The following is a 23,218-nucleotide window of genomic DNA, read 5'->3' on the forward strand; positions in this document are numbered from 1 at the left end:
GCGCAATCCATTGAAGTGTTGAGGACACGCCAGTGGGCAGGATAAAGCCCTAGATAGAGAACTAAAAATGTTAAAAAGGGGACGTAAGCATTCTATGGTGCACTGTGATGAGTCTTCAGGAAGTGCAGATGTAGAAATAAGTTGCTCCTCAGATTCTGAGTCAACTGATCTCCTCAGATTCTGGCATTCGGAAAAAAGGGAGAGATCTTCGTAAAGTATTAGACAAAGGATTGTGTTTGTGTCAGGCTCGCTTATTGGATGTAGTTGGACCTCTCACATGACTTTTTGATTTGGTTTAAGAGGCTCATTTGAATAAACAGATTTTGGATATATTTTGGATATTCAGGAACTTCACCAGTGGGTCCACTGAGCTGTTTGTCTTTCAGGCAGTGCAAACACTGCTCTTTCGATAGAGCGCAGGAAGACTATACTCCTTAAAATAGACCCCAAGTTGGTTGATTTGGCCAACAATGAGGCAGGGTTAGTGTGGGTGGTCTTTTGTCTTCTACATATCAGGCTATTTTTTCAGGACCATTGAGTTATCAAGCTTTGCAGAGGTTGAAGACAGTGCTTTTGAGAAATGGTTTGAAATTCTCAGAAGTAAATATTCTTTCAGGTAGGCAAGAGAGAAACTCAGATGGTGGTAGATAAATATGGAGGCATGGAAAGGGAGAGCTATTTTTGGCAGAAACGCAGATTTGATTGTCATGTGCGAGTTTAGGTGGCTGGGGTGCTCGGTTGTGGTTCACTGGTGGCAGGAGGATGTTGGACAAAGTAAGAGAAGAATATGCTTATAAATACTCTAGAATTGCTATTCGATTCTTTTGCATTAAGGTGTCTTACTCAGGACAGGGTGAAATATTCAGTGCTCCTATATATGGACACTGTGTCAGCAGTTAAGGATATGAACAAACTAGGGTGTCCAAAATCGAAATAATTGACCGATATAGCAAAGGTGTTTTTGGATTATTGTCTAAAGAGAAGAGTTTGAATACAGGCAGAACACATCCTGGGGCTGAGCAATGTGGTGGAGGATTGGTTTTCTCTGAATGTCAAGGATTCATGCGATTAGATGTAAAACAGGATGGTTTTCTTACAAATAGGAAGAGTCTGGGGTCCATTTGGGGTGGATATCTTTGCCAGCAGGTTGAATGCACAATTAAGCAAGTCTTAAAGCTGGTGTCCGGATCCAGAGTCAGCGGGAGTGGGCACCCTTCGGCAGAAATTGGTAGGGTTTTTAGTCCTTATGTGTTTCCTCCTTTTTGAATGATTGCTTGGGTGTCTATGATGGTTCACAGAAGAAAAAAGACAACAGTGGTGGTAACTCCGCTTTGGAGGGATCAGGTGTGGTACCCTGTTCTGCTAGAGTTGTAAGTGGACTTTCCCATTCTGTTACTGTGATTTCTGGAACTCCTGGGTAGTCCAATAGGGGAGTTTCATGACTTAGTGATCTCAGATCAATTGAGGTTGGTGGGATGGAAAAAATTTACAAGAGTGTGGGAAGTACCATGCCTTTCACGACAAGCTTAACACTTATTAAGTAATCCTGAGGTCCAGGAACTAGAAAGATATATATACTGGTGTGGCAGAAATGGATTTGCTCGTGCATGGAGACGGACGTTGATCCAATTTAAGTGTCCTCAGTGGAGGTGGTGAATTATTTAACAAAGGAGTGTGAGGATGAATTGTCCTACAGAAAAGTGAGTGTGTAAAGATCAGCGATTGCTGCAGGTCATCAATAAATGATCTCTCATTGGAGCAGGATCTGATTGTTTGTGGATTGATGACAAGTATTAGTATAGTTAAACTCCCTGTTTCCAGGACAATTTAATTTGGGATGTGTCTAAAGTATTTGATTTCTTGATTAATTGTAATTCAAATTTTATTGTTTGATGTCTTTTAGGAGGGTATCAGATGTAAAAGCAGTTGATATAAGCAGAAATTGTGCTAAAAGAACAAAAACAAATTTGTTTTCGATATTTTATCCTTTTTTTGATGCAAGAGAAAATGTGTGTGTGGTTAAGTTTGTGTGTGAAGGAGTACGAGAGGAAAACATCAGTTGTAACACAGCATGGAGTGAATCAACTGCTTATTTCTTTCAAGAACCAACCTTATAAGGATGATGCATAATGTCAGCCTTTATGTCTATCATAAAATCTAGATATTCTGCCTACTAGGCTGTGGAAACAGAAATTTCTTTGAAGGGAGAAATTAAGAACAACAAGATGGGTTCCTGTGTTTTTTTAGATGGAAGTTATTTTATTATCTTTTCAGTGGAATATGCTTCTCTTTGTGCTAATGACCAATGGATCAGATTCGTCAAATATGGGATGGGATATGAACTTTTCTCTTTTACTACAGTGGTAGGTATCATATCGTTACATTGACACTGGTCTAGTATATGCCATCAACATAAGGAATTATTTTTCTGTAATTTCTCCAAATTTGTTCCATTTCTCACTGTTCTTAGGTTCTGGTGCAGAGAGTGAATTGTCAGTTAGCATGAGGATGAGCAATGCCTCTTGCTAGGGACATTGTGGAGATGCGTTCCCCACCCTCCTCCCTATTCTTCCCCTCTTCCCCCATCCCTTTGAATACCACAGGGCAACATCAGCTGTTAGGAATTCCTATAATTCCTGTTATTTGTCTCTCATTAGGTTCTTTACATTATATGTCTTTTTATCTTAAATCAGATGTTTATAGCTCAATTGAGAAGAATTTGTGTTCTTTAGTTTTCAATGCCTGCTATTTTAAAGTAATAGTTCTCTTCTTTTTTTAAGTGGAAGCAGATATAACAGCTTATATTTGGTGACCAGCAGGGGCTGGAAATGGTTTTCTTGTTCAAACAACATTTGACAAAGTTACTTATTGTATAACTGGGTCTCTGCTTTTGATTGCAGAGACCATCCAAATTTAGAAAAGCAATGTCAATATGTCATATTTTAGAAGGGACTAAACACCACTTTAGGTGTCTCTCCTGCCTTTTTTTTTTAATCATAATAAAATAAAAATTACACAAATAGTTATATACAAGCAGGGGCTTTCGGTTAGTATTTTGCATCTGTTGGTCTTTTAACGTGTCATGCACATTTTGCTTCTGCCAGTTGCAAGGATTAGCATGGAGCAATGGGCAAAGACTCTTTTGCCATCAAGTCTCTTCACTGTGTTTGACTACATTGTGCTTATGTGCACATCTGCCTAAAAGTAGTCTACTTATTCATCAGGGCTGGTGAGCAAGTCTGTACTTTAATTTCATGTTTTTATGTGATTTTTATGATGGCTTCTTTTTTTTTTTTTTTTTTTTTAACAAACATACACACCACCTTTGCATGCAGCATTTTTATATATTAATTTGAAACTCTTAATGCTTATTGCAAATCACTGCAAAAAATAAATAAATAACAAAAAATTACAGGCTTCCGAAGGCCGAACCTTTTAAAAAAAGATTTTATATATATATATATATATATGTTCGATGGCATGTGTAGCTGCAGATACACATGCTTTGCACATCCCGCCATCTAGTGTTGGGCTCGGAGTGTTACAAGTTGTTTTTCTTCGAAGAAGTCTTTCGAGTCACGAGTTCGAGGGACTCCTCCCCTTTCGGCTCCCTTGCGCATGGGCGTCGACTCCATCTTAGATTGTTTTTTTTCCGCCATCGGGTTCGGAGGTGTTCCTGTTCGCTCCGTGTTTCGGTTCGGAAAGTGTTAGAATCTCTGAAAATTCGACGGTATTGTTTGCGTTCAGTATCGGGTTAGTTACTACAGATCGACACCGACTTTTGAAGAGCTCTGGTGGCCCTTCGGGGTTTTTTCGATCCCCCATCGGGGCCTGGTCAGCCCGGCCACGTGTCTCTTCAAGGCTGATGGAACAGACCCCATTCCGCTTCTGCCCAAAATGTCACAACAAGTATCCGTCTACAGATCAGCACCTGGTCTGTAACTTGTGTTTGTCTCCAGAACACAAAGAAGATACTTGTGAAGCCTGTTGAGCGTTTCGGTCGAGGAAGACATTAAGAGACCGAAGAGCGAGAAGACTGCAAATGGCGTCGGCGCCGACAGGACAAAGGCATTTGGAGGAGGAAGAGGAAACCTTCTACATCCAGGAATCGGACTCGGACGAGCTCGATCCCGAAGAAACACCTAAAACCGTGAGTAAGACGTCGAAACATAAAACTCACGAGAAGACCACAAAATCCCAGGGGACGCCACCGCCAACAGGCCATGGCTTAACCCGTAAAATAGGTGACCGATCATCGGCACCAAAAAAGGGCATGCTTGTGTCGAAGTCATCCGACTCCGGTCGAGATACCAGCACATAGCAATCTCGAGCCCGAGACAGCAGCTCCGAGCAAGTTCGGCACCGAGACAGCGGCACCGAAATGGGTCGCACCGAGACACCACGATGCCGAAAATAAGGAAAGTGTCGTCGGAGCCGAAAAAGGCTACCGAAAAGGTTTCCATTCCGAAACATCCAGCCTCGGAACCGAAATCAGGTTCCTACACAGAGGAACAGGGATTGTCCTCCCAAATGCAAAGACATAAGTTCGGACAAGAACTAGAATTAATGGAGCCGGACTACACTCAAAGGAGGCTCCACATTCAAAAGGACACAGGGAAGATAAGCACTCTTCCCCCAATTAAAATGAAAAGAAGACTTGCCTTTCAAGAAAAGGACAAGCAGCCACAGGCAAAGGTGGCAAGACAGATAACTCCACCACCATCAATGCACACATCACCGGTAGTCACTCCACCACTGATGCAATCCCCAACGCATACTGCAATGAGTCAGGACGATCCCGACGCATGGGACCTTTATGATGCGCCAGTATCGGATAACAGCCCAGACTGTTACCCAGCGAGACCGTCCCCACATGAGGACAGTACATCCTACACGCAAGTGGTCTCAAGGGCAGCGGCTTTTCATAATGTCACCTTGCATGCAGAACCGATTGAGGATGACTTTTTGTTTAATACACTATCCTCCACTCATAGCCAATACCAGAGCTTACCTATGCTACCTGGAATGCTAAAACACTCCAAACAGGTGTTTCAGGAGCCTGTGAAAGGCAGGGCCATAACTCCAAGGGTGGAGAAAAAGTACAAGCCACCGCCTACAGACCCTGTGTATATCACGCAGCAATTAACACCAGACTCTGTGGTAGTAGGGGCAGCTCGCAAGAGAGCAAACTCTCACACCTCGGGAGATGCACCACCTCCAGACAAGGAGAGTCGCAAATTTGACGCTGCTGGGAAAAGGGTTGCAGCACAAGCAGCAAACCAATGGCGCATTGCCAACTCACAAGCACTTCTGGCAAGATATGTTAGGGCTCATTGGGACGAAATGCAGCATTTCATAGAACACTTACCCAAAGAGTTCCAGAAAAGGGCACAACAAGTGGTGGAGGAAGGACAAAGTATCTCAAATAATCAGATACGGTCAGCAATGGATGCAGCAGATACAGCTGCAAGGACAGTAAATACTGCAGTAACAATAAGGAATCAAGCATGGTTGCGTACGTCAGGATTCAAGCCGGAAATACAACAAGCCGTGCTGAATATGCCTTTTAATGGACAGCAGTTGTTTGGGCCGGAGGTGGACACTGCTTTAGAAAAACTTTAAAAAGACACTGATACGGCCAAAGCCATGGGCGCACTCTACTCCCCACAGAGCAGAGGCACATTTCGCAAAACACAGTTTAGAGGGGGGTTTCGGGGACAAGCTACAGAACCCACAACCTCACAAACAAGGCCCACTTATCAAAGTCAATATCAGCGGGGACGTTTTCGGGGGCAATATAGAGGGGGACAATTCCAAAAGAATAGAGGGAAGTTCCAAAGCCCCAAAACTCCTCAAAACAAGCAGTGACTTCCAAGTCACAAATCCCCAACACATAACACCTGTGGGGGGCAGACTAAGCAATTTTTACAAACATTGGGAGGACATAACAACGGACACTTGGGTACTGGCAATTATCCAGCATGGTTATTGCATAGAATTTCTCAGATTCCCTCCAAACGTTCCACCGAAAACACACAATATGCCAAAACAACACATGGATCTTCTAGGACTAGAGGTCCAGGCATTGCTACAAAAAGGAGCAATAGAACTAGTACCAATTCAACAGAAAGGAACAGGAGTTTACTCTCTGTACTTTCTCATACCCAAAAAGGACAAAACACTGAGACCTATATTAGATCTCAGAACATTAAATACCTACATCAAATCAGACCACTTTCACATGGTGACATTACAAGACGTAATCCCACTGCTCAAACAACAAGACTACATGACCACACTAGACCTAAAGGATGCATATTTCCATATACCAATACATCCTTCACACAGAAAGTACCTAAGATTTGTATTCCAAGGGGTACATTACCAATTCAAGGTGTTGCCATTCGGAATAACAACTGCGCCAAGAGTTTTTACAAAATGCCTGGCAGTAGTAGCTGCACATATCAGAAGGCAGCAAATACATGTGTTCCCGTACCTAGACGATTAGTTAATCAAAACCAACACACTAGAACGGTGTTTACATCACACAAAGTACGTCATAGAAACCCTACACAAACTAGGTTTCTCAATCAACTACACAAAGTCACACCTTCAGCCGTGTCAGACACAGCAATACATAGGGGCAACAATCGACACAGCAAAAGCGATTGCCACTCCAAGTCCACAAAGAGTACAAGCATTTCACAATGTAATACAGGTCATGTATCCAAACCAAAGAATACAAGTCAAAATAGTAATGAAACTCCTAGGCATGATGTCCTCATGCATAGCCATTGTCCCAAACGCAAGATTGCACATGCGGCCCTTACAACAGTGCCTAGCTTCACAATGGTCACAGGCACAGGGTCAACTTTTAGATCTAGTGTTGATAGACCGCCAAACATACACCTCGCTTCAATGGTGGAACAATATAAATTTAAACCAAGGGCGGCCTTTCCAAGACCCAGTGCCTCAATACGTAATAACTACAGATGCCTCCATGATAGGGTGGGGAGCACACCTCAATCAACACAGCATTCAGGGACAATGGGACTCGCGGCAACAACAGTTTCACATAAATCACTTAGAACTATTGGAAGTATTTCTAGCGTTAAAAGCATTTCAACCAATAATAAGCCACAAACACATTCTTGTCAAAACAGACAACATGACAACAATGTATTACCTAAACAAACAGGGAGGAACACACTCAACACAGTTGTGTCTCCTTACATAGAAAATATGGCATTGGGCGATACACAACCGCATTCGCCTAATAGCACAGTTCATTCCAGGGATACAGAATCAATTAGCAGACAGTCTCTCTCGGGATCACCAACAGATCCACGAATGGGAGATTCACCCCCAAGTACTACACACTTACTTCCAAAATTGGGGAACACCACAAATAGACCTGTTTGCAACAAAAGAAAATGCAAAATGCCAAAACTTCGCATCCAGGTACCCACAAGATCAGTCTCTGGGCAATGCGTTATGGATGAGTTGGTCAGGGATATTTGCATACGCTTTTCCCCCTCTCCCACTCCTTCCATATCCAGTAAATAAGTTGAGTCAAAACAAACTCATACTCATAGCACCAACTTGGGCAAGACAACCTTGGTACACAACACTACTACGTAGACCTCTCAGTAGTGCCTCATATCAGACTACCAAACAGACAAGATCTGTTAACTCAACACAATCAACAGATCAGACACCCCAATCCAGCATCGCTGAATCTAGCAATTTGGCTCCTGAAGTCTTAGAGTTCGGACACTCAAACCTTACACAGGAATGTATGGAAGTCATAAAACAAGCTAGAAAACCAACCACTAGACATTGCTATGCAAATAAGTGGAAAAGGTTTGTTTATTATTGCCATAATAATCAAATTCAACCCTTACACGCATCTGCTAAAGACATCGTAAGCTACTTGCTACATTTGCAAAAGTCAAAGCTAGCTTTTTCATCCATTAAGATACATCTTACCGCAATTTCAGCTTACCTGCAAATTACCCACTCATCTTCACTGTTTAGGATACCAGTCATAAAAGCCTTTATGGAAGGCCTAAAAAGAATTATACCACCAAGAACACCACCAGTTCCTTCATGGAACCTCAACATTGTCTTAACACGAATCATGGGGCCACATTTGAGCCCATGCACTCATGTGAAATGCAATATTTAACATGGAAAGTTGCATTTCCTATTGCCATCACATCTTTAAGAAAAGTAAGTGAGATTCAAGCATTTAGCATACAAGAACCATTTATTCAAATACACAAGCATAAAGTAGTTCTACTGACAAATCCAAAATTTTTACCAAAAGTCATATCACAGTTCCACTTGAATCAAACAGTAGAACTACCAGTGTTCTTCCCACAGCCAAATACTGTAGCTGAGAGAGCACTACATACATTAGACATCAAAAGAGCATTAATGTACTACATTGACAGAACAAAACAATTATTTGTTGCTTTCCAAAAACCTCATACAGGAAATCCAATTTCCAAACAAGGCATTGCTAGATGGATAGTAAAATGTATTCAAACCTGTTATCTCAAAGCAAAAAGAGAACTGCCTATTGCACAGAGGGCACACTCAACTAGAAAGAAAGGTGCTACCATGGCCTTTCTAGGAAACATTCCAATGACTGAAATATGTAAGGCAGCCACATGGTCTACGCCTCATACGTTTACCAAGCACTACTATGTGGATGTGTTAACAGCACAACAAGCCACAGTAGGACAAGCAGTACTACGAACTTTGTTTCAAACAACTTCAACTCCTACAGGCTGAACCACCGCTTTAGAGGAGATAACTGCTTCCTAGTCTATGCAAAGCATGTGTATCTGCAGCTACACATGCCATCGAACGGAAAATGTCACTTACCCAGAGTACATCTGTTCGTGGCATGAGACGCTGCAGATTCACATGCGCCCACCCGCCTCCCTGGGAGCCTGTAGCCGTTTCGAAGTTGATCTTGAACATTTGTAAATATGTAAATATATCACTTTAAACTACATTATGTACATACATGTTTACTCCATTGCATGGGCACTATTACTATAATACACAACTCCTACCTCATCCTCTGCGGGGAAAACAATCTAAGATGGAGTTGACGCCCATGCGCAATGGAGCCGAAAGGGGAGGAGTCCCTTGAACTCGTGACTCGAAAGACTTCTTCGAAGAAAAACAACTTGTAACACTCCGAGCCCAACACTAGATGGCGGGTTGTGCAAAGCATGTGAATCTGCAGCGTCTCATGCCACAAACAGATGTACACTGGGTAAGTGACATTTTCCATATATTTAATTGCTTTAAAAAAAAAAAAAAACTTAAATAATACAACAGAGTTTCAGTAATCAGTGTCAGACAAGACATTCAGGAGAAACATCAGCAACAGTTTTTTTAATATATATATATATATATATGTATATGTGTATATGTATGTGTGTGTTCAATGGCATGTGTAGCTGCAGATACACGTGCTATGCATAGCTCTTCTGACATCTAGTGTTGGGCTTCGAGAGTTACAAGTTGTTTTTCTTCGAAGAAGTCTTTTCGGAGTCATGGGATCGAGTGACTCGTCCTCTCGGTTACACTACGCATGGGCATCAACTCCATTGTTAGATTGTTTTCTTTCCGCTGTCAGGTTTGGACGTGTTTCCTCTCGCTCCGAGATTTCGAATCGGAAAACTTAGAAAACGTACTTAATCGTCTGTATTGTTTCGATCACATTCCATCTATCCTTGAACCGATAGTACTGTCGGATTATAGACTTCACCCTTTTGGGCGTGTGCGCCTGACTCTGGCCTGTTCGGGCCTACCGCGTGGAAGCCTGATGGATCGGATTCCATTTCTATTCTGCCCTCGGTGCCACGCAATGTTTCCCTATACAGACCAACACCTGGTTTGTAATCTGTGTCTTTCTTCGGACCACCAAGAAGAGGATTGTGAGGCCTGTCGATTGTTTCGATCCAACAAGACCTTGCGTGTTCGGAGAGCCAGAAGGTTAGCGATGGCTTCAAAAAGTACAGAACATGTCGATGTCATGGAAGAACAGGCGCAGACAGCGGTCTCCATCCGAGACACCGACTCCGAGCAAGAATCGGAAGACGATAGGCCGATCACTGCTGACTAGCATGTGAGTATGTCTGCCCCTACGCCCATATCCAAAAAAACACAGAAGGCCTTGGGTACACCACTTCCACAAGGCCATAGTTTGACCTGAAAAAAGACTGTTGTCAACCGACCTTCGGGTTCGGTGCCAAAAAAGGCCACTCCTCCGTCCACTTCTGGGTTGAGTAAATCGGTAAAGAGCTCTGCCTCTGACTCCAGTAAGGGTCCTCACTTGAAGGTTCGACTCCCTGCTTCAGAGCCGAAACAACAGACTCCATTTTTGGGACCGAAAAAGATCCAAACTTCAGCACCCAAGAAAGCATCTTATACAGAGGAACAAGGACTTTACAGCCACCTCAAACAAAGTTTGAAGTCAGTGCAGGAATCTTACAAACCTTCTGATGAGGACATGGAGATTCAGCCTATACTGGAGGTTATGGATGAGAGACAATCCAGAATCCACATGCACAAAGAGAATGGCAGAATTGTTACTGCACCTCCTTTGAAAACTAAAAGAAAGTTGGCTTTTCAGGAAGAATTAGATGCTGTTCAACCACCAGCAAAATTTGACAAGCAAAAGTAGAAACCAGTACCTGCCCCTACTTCTCCTCATTCACCACAGCTTTCTTTTTCTCCTCCACACACTAGTCCACCACCGTTGCCTTCACCAATTCACTCACAGCATTCTCATGGGGTTACAGTGGATCCTTGGGATTTATATGACCCAGATCGTATTCCAGATAATGATCCTGACTTATACCCCTCCAAGCCTTCTCCACCAGAGGACATTACTACATACATGCAAGTTGTTTCCAGGGCAGCTGCTTATCATGGGGTGCTTATGCATACTAGAGGAGGATTTCTCGTTCAACACTCTGTCCTCCACTCACTCTAGATATCAGTTCCTTCCCATGTTACCTGGAATGGTCAAACATGCAGACCACATTTTTAGTGAGCCAGTCAAAGCTAGAGTAATTACTCAGCATATTGACAAAGTACAAACCTGCTCCTACAGACCCGGACTACATCACACACCAAGTTCCTCCAGATTTAGTGGTAGTGTATGCAGTGAGAAAAAGGGCTAATAGCCAATCCTCAGGGGATTCTCCTCTACCTGATAAGGCGAGTAGGATATTTAATGCTACTGGCAAGAGAGTGGCCACACAAGTGGCCAACCAATGGCGAATTGCAAATTCACAAGCGCTTCTGACCAGATATGATAGAGCCCACTGGGATGAGATGCAAGAACTCCTACAGCACCTCCTAATGGAGCATCAAAGGAGAGCACAACATATCAAAGAAGAGGAACAGGCCATAAGCAACAATCAGATAAGGTCTGCCCTCTATGCTGCCGATACAGCTACCAGAAGTGTCAATACTGCCATTACTATAAGGAGGCATGCATGGCTATGTTCTTCTGGCTTTAAGCCAGAAATACAACAGACAGTACTCAACATGCCTTTTGACAAGAAACACTTATTTGGGCCCGAGGTCGATACAACCATAGAAAAGCTGAGGAAAGACTCAGACACTGCCAAGGCAATGGGGGCATTATACACAACACCGTATAGAGGCTCCTTTCGCAGGCAACAATTTAGGGGAGGATTCAAATCTCAGTCCTCTAAAGCCTCTACCTCCCAGGAAAGGTAGGGACAACATCAGCAACAATATCAAACTGGGATTTAGAGGGTCTTATAGAGGCCAATATTTCAGAAACAGAGGCAAATTCCAAACCTCAAAACAAGCCACTACACCATCCAAACAGTGACTTATTTCCCATCCCTCAACCCCACACGTCTCCTGTGGGGGAAGACTATAGCAATTCCACTCTCATTGACAAAATATCACCACAGACCATTGGGTTTTGCAATTATCCGCAGTGGTTATTGCCTAGAATTGATCTACACCATTCCAAACATCCCACCACGTTACCACAAATTGTCCCCAGAACACAACGTTCTGCTATAACAGAAGGTACAATCGCTACTACTAAAACAAGCAATATGATTGATCCCACATTCTCAACAAGGAACACAAGTATACTCACTATACTTCCTAAATCAAAAAAAAAAATCTAAAAACAAATCGCACTCTAAGGCCTATCCTAGACCTCCGGTTTCTCAATCTATACATCCTGTCTGAACACTTTCACGTGGTAACTGTGCAGGACGTCATTCCACTACTACAGAAACAAAATTACATGACTGCTTTAGACCTCAAAGATGCGTATTTCCATATACCCATCCATCCAGCTCACAGAAAATACCTCAGGTTTGTCACAGCAGGAAAACATTATCAGTTCAAATTTCTGCCATTCGCCATAATAAGAGCTCCAAGAGTGATCACAAAATGTCTAGTAGTAGTAGCAGCCTACTTAAGAAGACAACGCATTCACGTCTTTCTAGACAATTGGCTAATAAAATCAAGCAATTTTCCACAATGCCAAAAACACACTCAGTACGTAATTGAAACCCTACATACACTAGGGTTCACTCTAAATTACCAGAAATCTCACCTTCAGTCAGCACAGGTACAACCATACCTAGGTGCTATTTTAAATACACAAAAAGCACTAGCATATCCAAATATACAAAGGATACAAGCTTTCCAAAATCTCACTGTACATACAGTCAAATCAACAATACACAGTAAGATTTATCATGAAGATTCTAGGAATGATGGCCTCCTGCATAGCGACAGATCAACATGAGCCTTTACAACAATGGTCTCAGTGACAAGGTCAATTACAAGATCTAGTGTTGATGGACTGCCAAACACACACGTCCCTTCAATGGTGGAATCTCAGCAATCTAATGAAGGGGCGGTCATTTCAAGACCCTGTGCCTCAGACCACAATAACAACGGACACATCAGTGATAGGTTGGAGAGCTCATATCGACAACCATACCATTCAAGGGGAATGGGATTCCAAACAGAAAGAATTTCACATAAACCATTTAGAATTATTAGCTGATTCTTGCCCTAAAAGCATTTCAACCCCTTCTCAAACGCAAGATTGTTCTGATAAAAACAGACAACATGACGACCATGTATAACCTCAGAAAACAAGGCGGGCGCATTCATCTCAACCGTCCCTGCTAGCCCAGACAATATGGAAATAGGCAATTCACAATTACATTCATCTATTAGCAGAATACATTCCAGGAATACACCATCATCTGGCAGATCTCCTAAGCAGTAACCACTAACAAACACAAATGGGAGATTCACTTTCAGGTACTTCAAAAGTACTTTCAAAAGTGGGGAACACCAGAAATAGACTTATTCGCAACAAGCGAAAACGCAAAATGTCAAAACTTCGCATCCAGACACCCACAAACTCTGTCCAAGGGCAATGCTCTATGGATCAATTGGTCAGGGATATTTGCTTACACTTTTCCCCCCTCCCACTCCTTCCCTTTCTGTGGTCAACAAACTAAGTCAGGCATCTCTGACCATGATACTCACAGCCCCAACATGGGCACATCAACATTGGTACACAAGTACCTCATTCCAAACTTTCAAACAGATCAGATTTGTTAACACAAAACAAAGGTCAATTCAGGCACCCAAACCGCAGTGCTCTCAATTTAGCGATTTGGCTCCTGAAGTCATAAAATTTGGATACCTAAAACTTCCATCATAATATATGGAAGTGCTTAAGCAGGCACGTAAACCTACTACTAGACAATGTTATGCTAACATGAAAAAGATTTGTTTACTACTGTCAATCTAAAAACACTGATCCATTTACAGCATCAATACAAAATGCTACCTACTTAATTAGCAAAAATCAAATTTGGCTATCTTATCCATCAAAATTCATCTTACTGCAATATCTGCATACTCACAGACTATTCAACACTCTTCTCTATTCAGAGTTCCTATTATTAAAGCCTTCATGGAAGGATTAAAACACATTATTCCTCCTAGAACACCACCTGTTCCTACCTGGAATCTAAATATCGTAATTACCAGACTCATGGGCCCACCTTTTGAACCCAGGCACTCTTGTCAAATTCAATTTTTTACATAGAAGGTTGACTTCCTCGTAGCTATTACTTCATTACGAAGAGTTAGTGAAATACAAGCATTCACTCTTGAGGAACCTTTTTTTTCAAGTACACAAATATAAAGTTGTACTTGTAACAAATCCCAAATTTCTCCCTAAAGTAGTATCTCCTTTTCACATCAACCAAACAGTGGAATTGCCAGTCTTCTTTCTACAACCTGACTTAGTTGCAGAAAGAGCCCTTCATACTCTGGATCTCAAAAGAGCCCTTATGTACTATATAGATAGAACTAAAGATTTTAGGAAAACCATCCAAACTTTTTGTTGCTTTTCAGCAACCACATAAACGCAATCCTATCTCTAAAAAAGGGATAGCAAAATGGATTGTTAGATGCATGCAAACATCTTACTTTAAGGCAAAAAGAAAACTTTTGATCACACCTAGAGCACATTCTACAAGAAAGAAAGGTGCGTCTATGGCATTCTTAGGAAACATACCAATGGCTGATATATGTAAAGCTGCCACATGGTCTACTCCTCATACATTTATAACATTATTGTGTAGATGTGTTTTCAAAGAAACAGGCCAATGTTGGCCAAGCTGTCTTACGAACACTATTTCAAACAACTTCAACTCCTACAGGCTAGCCACCTCTATTTTGTGGGAGGATTAACTGCTTTGTAGTCTATGCATAGCATGTGTAGCTGCAGCTACACATGCCATCGTACAGAAAATGTCACTTGCCCAGTGTACATCTGTTCGTGGCATGTAGTGCTGCAAATGCACATGCACCCTTCCTCCTCCCTGGAAGCCTGTAGTTGTTAAAGATTATCATTTGTACATATGTAGATACATTTATATTTGCGTGGACATCTATTAATATTCTTATACTCTATCACTCCTTCCTTCACCCTTTGCGGGAAAACAATCGAACAGTAGAGTCAATGCCCATGCGTAGTGTAATTGGGAGGAGGAGTCACTCGATCCTGTGACTCCGAAAAGACTTCTTCGAAGAAAAACAACTTGTAACACTCCGAGCTCAACACTAGATGTCAGAAGAGCTATGCATAGCATGTGAATCTGCAGCACCACATTCCATGAACAGATGTACACTGGGTAAGTGACATTTTCCATATATATAGATATATATGTTCGATGGCATGTGTAGCTGCAGATACACATGCTGTGCACATCCCGCCATCTGGTGTTGGGCTCGGAGTGTTACAAGTTGTTTTTCTTCGAAGAAGTCTTTTCGAGTCACGAGACCGAGGGACTCCTCCCATTTCGACTCCATTGCGCATGGGCGTCGACTCCATCTTAGATTGTTTTTTTTCCGCCATCGGGTTCGGACGTGTTCCTTTTCGCTCTGTGTTTCGGGTCGGAAAGTTAGTTAGAATCTCGGAAAAATCGTCTGTATTGTTTGCGTTCGGTATCGGGTTAGTTACAGCAGATCGATACCGAATTAAGAAGAGCTCCGGTGGCCCTTCGGGGTTTTCTTCCATCCCCGTCGGGGCCTGGTCGGCCCGGCCACGTGTCTCTTCAAGGCTGATGGAACGGACCCCATTCCGCTTCTGTCCAGAATGCCATAACAAGTATCCATATACAGATCAACATCTGGTCTGTAACTTGTGTTTGTCACCAGAACACAAGGAGGATACTTGTGAGGCCTTTCGAGCATTTCGGTCCAGGAAGACACTCAGGGACCGAAGAGCAAGAAGACTGCAAATGGCGTCGGCGCCGACAGGACAAGAGCGTTTCGAGGAGGAGGAAGAAACATTCTCCACCCAGGGGTCGGACTCTGAGAAGATCGATCCCGAGGAAACGCTGAAAACCGTGAGTAAGACGTCGAAAACAAAAAGCGCTAAAGCCTAGGGGACGCCACCGCCAACAGGCCATGGCTTAACCCAAAAAAGCGGTGACCGAGCCAAGGCACCGAAAAAGGGCACGCTGGTGTCGAAGTCATCCGACTCCGGTCGAGATACTGCCACACAGCAATCTCGGACCCGAGACATCGCCTCTGAGAAATCTCGGCACCGTGACAGCGGCACCGAACAAATTCGGCACCGAGACACCACCACGCCGAAAATTACAAAGGTTTCTTCGGAGCCTAAAAAGACCTCCGAAAAAGTTTCGGTTCCGAAACATCCATCCTCGGAGCCGAGAACAGGTTCCTATACAGAGGAACAAGGATTAGCCTCACAAATGAAAAAACATAGATTTGGAGAGGAACTTCAAGCTGTAGAGCCAGACTATACTCAAAGGAGGCTCCACATTCATCAAGACACAGGGAAGATAACCACTCTTCCTCCAATTAAAACAAAAAGAAAACTTGCCTTTCACGAAAAGGACAAGGAGCCACAGGCAAAGGTGGCAAAGAAAACAACTCCACCACCTTCTCCACCACCATCAGTGCACACATCACCAGTAGCAACTCCTCCACTGATGCACTCACCGACTCATACTGCCATGTGTCAAGATGATCCCGATGCATGGGACCTTTACGATGCTCCAGTATCGGACAACAGCCCAGACTCGTACCCTACCAGGCCGTCCCCTCCTGAGGACAGTACATCTTACACACAGGTGATCGCAAGGGCAGCTGCTTTCCATAACGTCACCTTGCATTCAGAACCAATTGAGGATGACTTCTTGTTTAACACGCTAACCTCCACTCATAGCCAGTACCAAAGACTACCTATGCTCCCAGGAATGCTAAAACATTCAAAACAAATCTTTCAGGATCCTGTTAAAGGCCGAGCCATAACTCCAAGGGTGGAGAAAAAGTACAAGCCACCGCCAACAGATCCTGTTTATATTACAACGTAGTTAACTCCAGACTAGGTAGTTGTCGTGGCAGCTCGTAAGAGAGCAAACTCTCATACCTCAGGAGACGCACCACCTCCAGACAAAGAGAGTCACAAATTTGATGCTGCGGGCAAAAGGGTTGCAGCACAAGCAGCAAACCAATGGCGCATTGCCAATTCACAAGCGCTTTTGGCAAGATATGACAGAGCTCACTGGGATGAGATGCAACATTTGATAGAACACTTACCCAAGGAGTTCCAAAAAAGAGCACAACAAGTGGTGGAAGAAGGACAAAGTATCTCTAATAATCAGATACGGTCTTCAATGGATGCAGCAAATACGGCTGCAAGGACAGTAAATACTGCAATAACAATAAGAAGGCACGCATGGCTCCGCACGTCAGGTTTCAAGCCGGAAATTCAACAAGCCGTGCTAAATATGCCATTTAATGAACAGCAGTTGTTTGGGGCCAGAAGTCGACACTGCTATTGAGAAACTCAAAAAAGACACTGATACGGCAAAAGCCATGGGCGCACTCTACTCCCCGCAGAGCAGAGGCACCTTTCGCAAAACACCTTTTAGGGGAGGGTTTCAAGGACAACCTACAGAAACCACAACATCACAAACAAGGCCCACTTACCAAAGCCAATATCAGCGGGGAAGTTTTCGGGGGCAATATAGAGGGGGACAATTCCAAAGAAGTAGAGGAAAATTCCAAAGCCCCAAAAGTCCTCAAAATAAGCAGTGACTCACAAGTCACACATCCCCATCACATAACACCTGTGGGGGGAAGATTAAGCCAATTTTACAAACATTGGGAGGAGATAACAACAGATACTTGGGTACTAGCAATTATCCAGCATGGTTATTGCATAGAATTTCGCGAATTCCCTCCAACAGTCCCACCGAAAACACACAGTATGTCGAAACAACATATAAATCTTCTAGGATTAGAAGTTCAAGCATTGCTCCAAAAAGAAGCAATAGAATTAGTACCAAAACAAGAACTAAACACAGGGGTTTACTCACTGTACTTTCTGATACCCAAAAAAGACAAAACACTAAGACCTATACTAGATCTCAGAATATTAAATACATACATCAAATCAGACCATTTTCACATGGTTACATTACAAGAAGTAATCCCACTGCTCAAACAACAAGACTACATGACAACACTGGATCTAAAGGATGCATATTACCATATACCAATACATCCTTCACACAGGAAGTACCTAAGGTTTGTATTCCAAGGGATACATTACCAATTCAAAGTGTTGCCATTCGGAATAACAACTGCGCCAAGAGTTTTTACAAAATGTCTAGCAGTAGTAGCTGCACATATCAGAAGGCAGCAAATACATGTGTTCCCGTACCTAGACGATTGGTTAATCAAAACCAACATGCAAAAACAGTGTTCACAACACACAAATTACGTCATAGAAACCCTACACAAACTAGGTTTCTCAATCAATTATTCAAAGTCACACCTTCTGCCGTGTCAAACACAGCAATACCTAGGAGCAACAATCAACACAGTAAAAGGAATTGCCACTCCAAGTCCACAAAGAGTCCAAAGATTCCAAAATGTCATACAAGCCATGTATCCAAACCAAAAGATACAGGTCAAATTAGTAATGAAACTCCTAGGCATGATGTCCTCATGCATAGCCATTGTCCCAAACGCAAGGTTGCACATGCGGCCCTTACAACAGTGCCTAGCATCACAGTGGTCACAGGCACAGGGTCAACTTCTAGATCTGGTGTTGATAGACCGCCAAACATACATCTCGCTTCAATGGTGGAACAGTATAAATTTAAACCAAGGGCGGCCTTTTCAAGACCCAGTGCCACAATACGTAATAACGACAGATGCATCCATGACAGGGTGGGGAGCACACCTCAATCAACACAGCATCCAAGGACAATGGGACACTCAGCAAAAACAGTTTCATATAAACCACTTAGAACTGTTAGCGGTATTTCTAGCTCTGAAAGCATTTCAACCCATAATAACCCACAAATACACTCTTGTCAAAACAGACAACATGACAACAATGTATTACCTAAACAAACAGGGAGGAACACACTCGACACAGTTGTGTCTCCTAACACAAAAAATATGGCATTGGGCGATTCAAAACCACATTCGCCTAATAGCACAATTTATTCCAGGGATTCAGAATCAGTTAGCAGACAATCTCTCTCGGGATCACCAACAGATCCACAAATGGGAAATTCACCCCCAAATACTGAACACTTACTTCAGAATGTGGGGAATGCCACAAATAGATCTATTTCCAACAAAAGAAAACTCAAAATGCCAAAACTTCGCATCCAGGTACCCACAACATCAGTCTCAGCGCAATGCACTATGGATGAACTGGTCAGGGATATTTGCGTACGCTTTTCCCCCTCTCCCACTTCTTCCATATCTAGTAAACAAGTTGAGTCAAAACAAACTCACTCATACTAATAGCACCAACATGGGCAAGGCAACCTTGGTACACAACACTACTAGACCTTTCAGTAGTACCTCATATCAAACTGCCAAACAGACCAGATCTGCTAACACAACACAAACAACAGATCAGACATCCAAATCCAGCATCGCTGAATCTAGCAATTTGGCTCCTGAAATCCTAGAATTCGGGCACTTAGACCTCACACAGGAATGTATGGAGGTCATAAAACAAGCTAGAAAACCTACCACTAGACACTGTTATGCAAATAAGTGGAAAAGATTTGTTAATCACTGCCATAATAATCAAATTCAACCTTTACACGCATCTGCAAAAGAGATAGTAGGATACTTACTACATTTGCAAAAATCTAAACTAGCTTTCTCTTCCATTAAAATACATCTAACGGCAATTTCAGCTTACCTGCAAATTACGCACTCAACTTCATTATTTAGGATACCAGTCATAAAAGCGTTTATGGAAGGCCTAAAGAGAATTATACCACCAAGAACACCACCGGTTCCTTCATGGAACCTCAACATTGTCTTAACACGACTCATGAGTCCACCTTTTGAGCCCATGCACTCTTGTGAAATGCAATACTTAACGTGGAAAGTTGCATTTTTAATTGCCATCACATCTCTAAGAAGAGTGAGTGAAATTCAAGCATTTACCATTCAAGAACCATTTATTCAAATACACAAAAATAAAGTTGTTCTACGGACCAATCCTAAATTTTTACCAAAAGTAATCTCACCGTTCCACTTGAATCAAACGGTAGAATTACCAGTGTTCTTCCCACAGCCAGATTCTGTAGCTGAAAGAGCACTACATACATTAGACATCAAAAGAGCACTAATGTACTACATTGACAGAACAAAACTAATTCGAAAGACAAAACAACTATTTATCGCCTTTCAAAAACCTCATACAGGAAATCCAATTTCAAAACAAGGCATTGCTAGATGGATAGTTAAGTGCATTCAAACATGCTATCTTAAAGCTAAAAGAGAACTGCCTATTACACCAAAGGCACACTCAACCAGAAAGAAAGGTGCTACCATGGCCTTTCTAGGAAATATTCCAATGAACGAAATATGTAAGGCAGCAACATGGTCTACGCCTCATACATTTACCAAGCACTACTGTGTAGATGTGTTAACTGCACAACAAGCAACAGTAGGTCAAGCTGTACTAAGAACATTATTTCAAACTACCTCAACTCCTACAGGCTGAACCACCGCTTTTGGGGAGATAACTGCTTATTAGTCTATGCACAGCATGTGTATCTGCAGCTACACATGCCATCGAACGGAAAATGTCACTTACCCAGTGTACATCTGTTCGTGGCATTAGTCGCTGCAGATTCACATGCGCCCACCCGCCTCCCCGGGAGCCTGTAGCCATTCAGAAGTAGATCTTAAACATTTGTACATTTGTAAATATATTACTTTAAACTTCATTATGTACATACGCATTCACTCCATTGCATGGGCACTATTACTAGCATACACAACTCCTACCTCACCCTCTGCGGGGAAAACAATCTAAGATGGAGTCGACGCCCATGCGCAATGGAGTCGAAATGGGAGGAGTCCCTCGGTCTCGTGACTCGAAAAGACTTCTTCGAAGAAAAACAACTTGTAACACTCTGAGCCCAACACCAGATGGCGGGATGTGCACAGCATGTGAATCTGCAGCGACTAATGCCACGAACAGATGTACACTGGGTAAGTGACATTTTCCATATATATATATATATATATATATATATATATATATATATATATATATATGTGTGTGTGTGTGTGTGTGTGTGTGTGTATATAAGCACATGGAACGTTCACCGTCAATGAAACAGCTTACAAGGGTAGGAGTCGTGATAGTATATCCAGCGACCTGCTAAACAAAGGAACAAAAGTATACAAATATTAAACAGACGGAGTGCAGCAAGCCCAGAGGAAACGCACCAATCCCTAATAGTTTCCAATACGTTGCACTATATACAATGATACCTTGTTTAAGCAAATGTGGTGTGCAACTCCACCGAGGCCCCTGCTGCACAAAAAGAGCCTAAGGGGTAAAAGAAAACCCCAATAGTCAATCACAATAAGGGGGTGCACCACTCCAAATTGTCATATAAGATAACAATAAGTGCAGAAAGTCCAATGTAATCGGGCAAGTAATAATACGAAGTATCTGTTAGTTTCTTTCACAAGACTTTAATTGATACGTAAAGCTTGTTACACCAGCAGGTTCATGAGGACAAGCAGCCAACGCGTTTCGCCCTATAAACATGGGCTTCTTCAGGGCAAAAGTAGTATTCCAATTGGAATAATGTCGTTGTCCATAATGTGCATGTGTGCACAAGTGTAAGAAGATTCTGAGTTATAGAAATGAGTTGTTATGCAGTAGTTCTAGTAATCATTGAGGCCGGTAGCAAGAGAAGCAAGAGTACAAGAGATGGGCCCGGTCGTGTGCCGCCCGTCAATTAATTATATCCGTATACGGCGTCTAAAGCTCGGACGCCGTATACGGATATAGTTAATTGACGGGCGGCACACGACCGGGCCCGTCTCTTGTACTCTTGCTTCTCTTGCTACCGGCCTCAATGATTACTAGAACTACTGCATAACAACTCATTTCTATAACTCAGAATCTTCTTACACTTGTGCACACATGCACATTATGGACAACGACATTATTCCAATTGGAATACTACTTTTGCCCTGAAGAAGCCCATGTTTATAGGGCGAAACGCGTTGGCTGCTTGTCCTCATGAACCTATTGGTGTAACAAGCTTTTCGTATCAATTAAAGTCTTGTGGAAGAAACTAACAGATACTTCGTATTATTACTTACCCGATTACATTGGACTTTCTGCACTTATTGTTCTCTTATCTGACAATTTGGAGTGGTGCACCCCCTTATTGTGTTTAAAAGTATACAAATATTGAACAGCCCCACCCCCTGACCACCCAAGTGAGTTCAAGTCTATTGAAGGATTAACATAAAACATAGTAAGTGAGAGCTAGGTAGTAACATACAGAATCTTAGGAGACAACTGGCTAAAAATGCAAACTAATTACAAGTGGAAGGAACAGAGGCAGGGCAATAGGGTGTGCACATAGTTGTTTATGGCACAATTAAACAACTTGGTTGGCTTTTAATTATTCCAGTAGGGCATCCAACGCCATGGCTATAGAGTGTTTTCACAACCAATGGAACTCTTCCCTGCACAGTGCATAACTCTCAGCTGAGCCACAGTGCCAAACATCCACACGCCAAGCCATCAGAGTGGGTGCAGTACAGGATTTCCAATTGCATGTTTTTTGCTCTTTGGCTAGAAGGAGAGCCAGGTTAATGAAGTGCATCTCAGCTTTCGCAGAACTAGACCTAGGATAAAGACTCAGTAGGTAGTGTTCGGCACTGTCCCAGTGTGAGGAACCAATGAGGGATGTGAGTGAATCTCTAACGTCCCACCAATATGGCAGTATCCTGGAACATTACCACAACATGTTCAGTAAGCCTGCTTCATCTGACTAACATCTAGGGCAGGAGTACAAAACTGAAGAAGATATCTTATGTAGTTTGTATGGTATCAAATAGGCCCTGTTTCATAGGTAAAAGTGTATGTTTTTAAATTGTGTGTTCTGGGGTATCAGTCTGGGGCATTCTATGATGGAACACCACCCTTTATCGTTAAGAACAAGTTGCAGTTCTGTCTCCCATTGCGTTCTCAGTGGAAGCAAAGAGTTGTGTAAATAAACACGTAGTCCCTTGAATAACCATTTAATCAGGTATCTGCCAGTAC

The 23,218-nt window shown here is 42.5% G+C and overlaps 1 protein-coding gene across 3 annotated transcripts in view; it reads left to right on the forward strand.

The window, feature by feature from the left end:
* The window catches only part of ITSN1 (intersectin 1), a 1,130,286-nt gene that overhangs the window by 665,638 nt on the left and 441,430 nt on the right, over window positions 1-23,218 (forward strand). The gene's annotated exons all lie outside the window — the stretch shown is intronic.

Source organism: Pleurodeles waltl, chromosome 8, assembly GCF_031143425.1.
Source record: "Pleurodeles waltl isolate 20211129_DDA chromosome 8, aPleWal1.hap1.20221129, whole genome shotgun sequence".
Lineage (NCBI taxonomy): Eukaryota > Metazoa > Chordata > Amphibia > Caudata > Salamandridae > Pleurodeles > Pleurodeles waltl.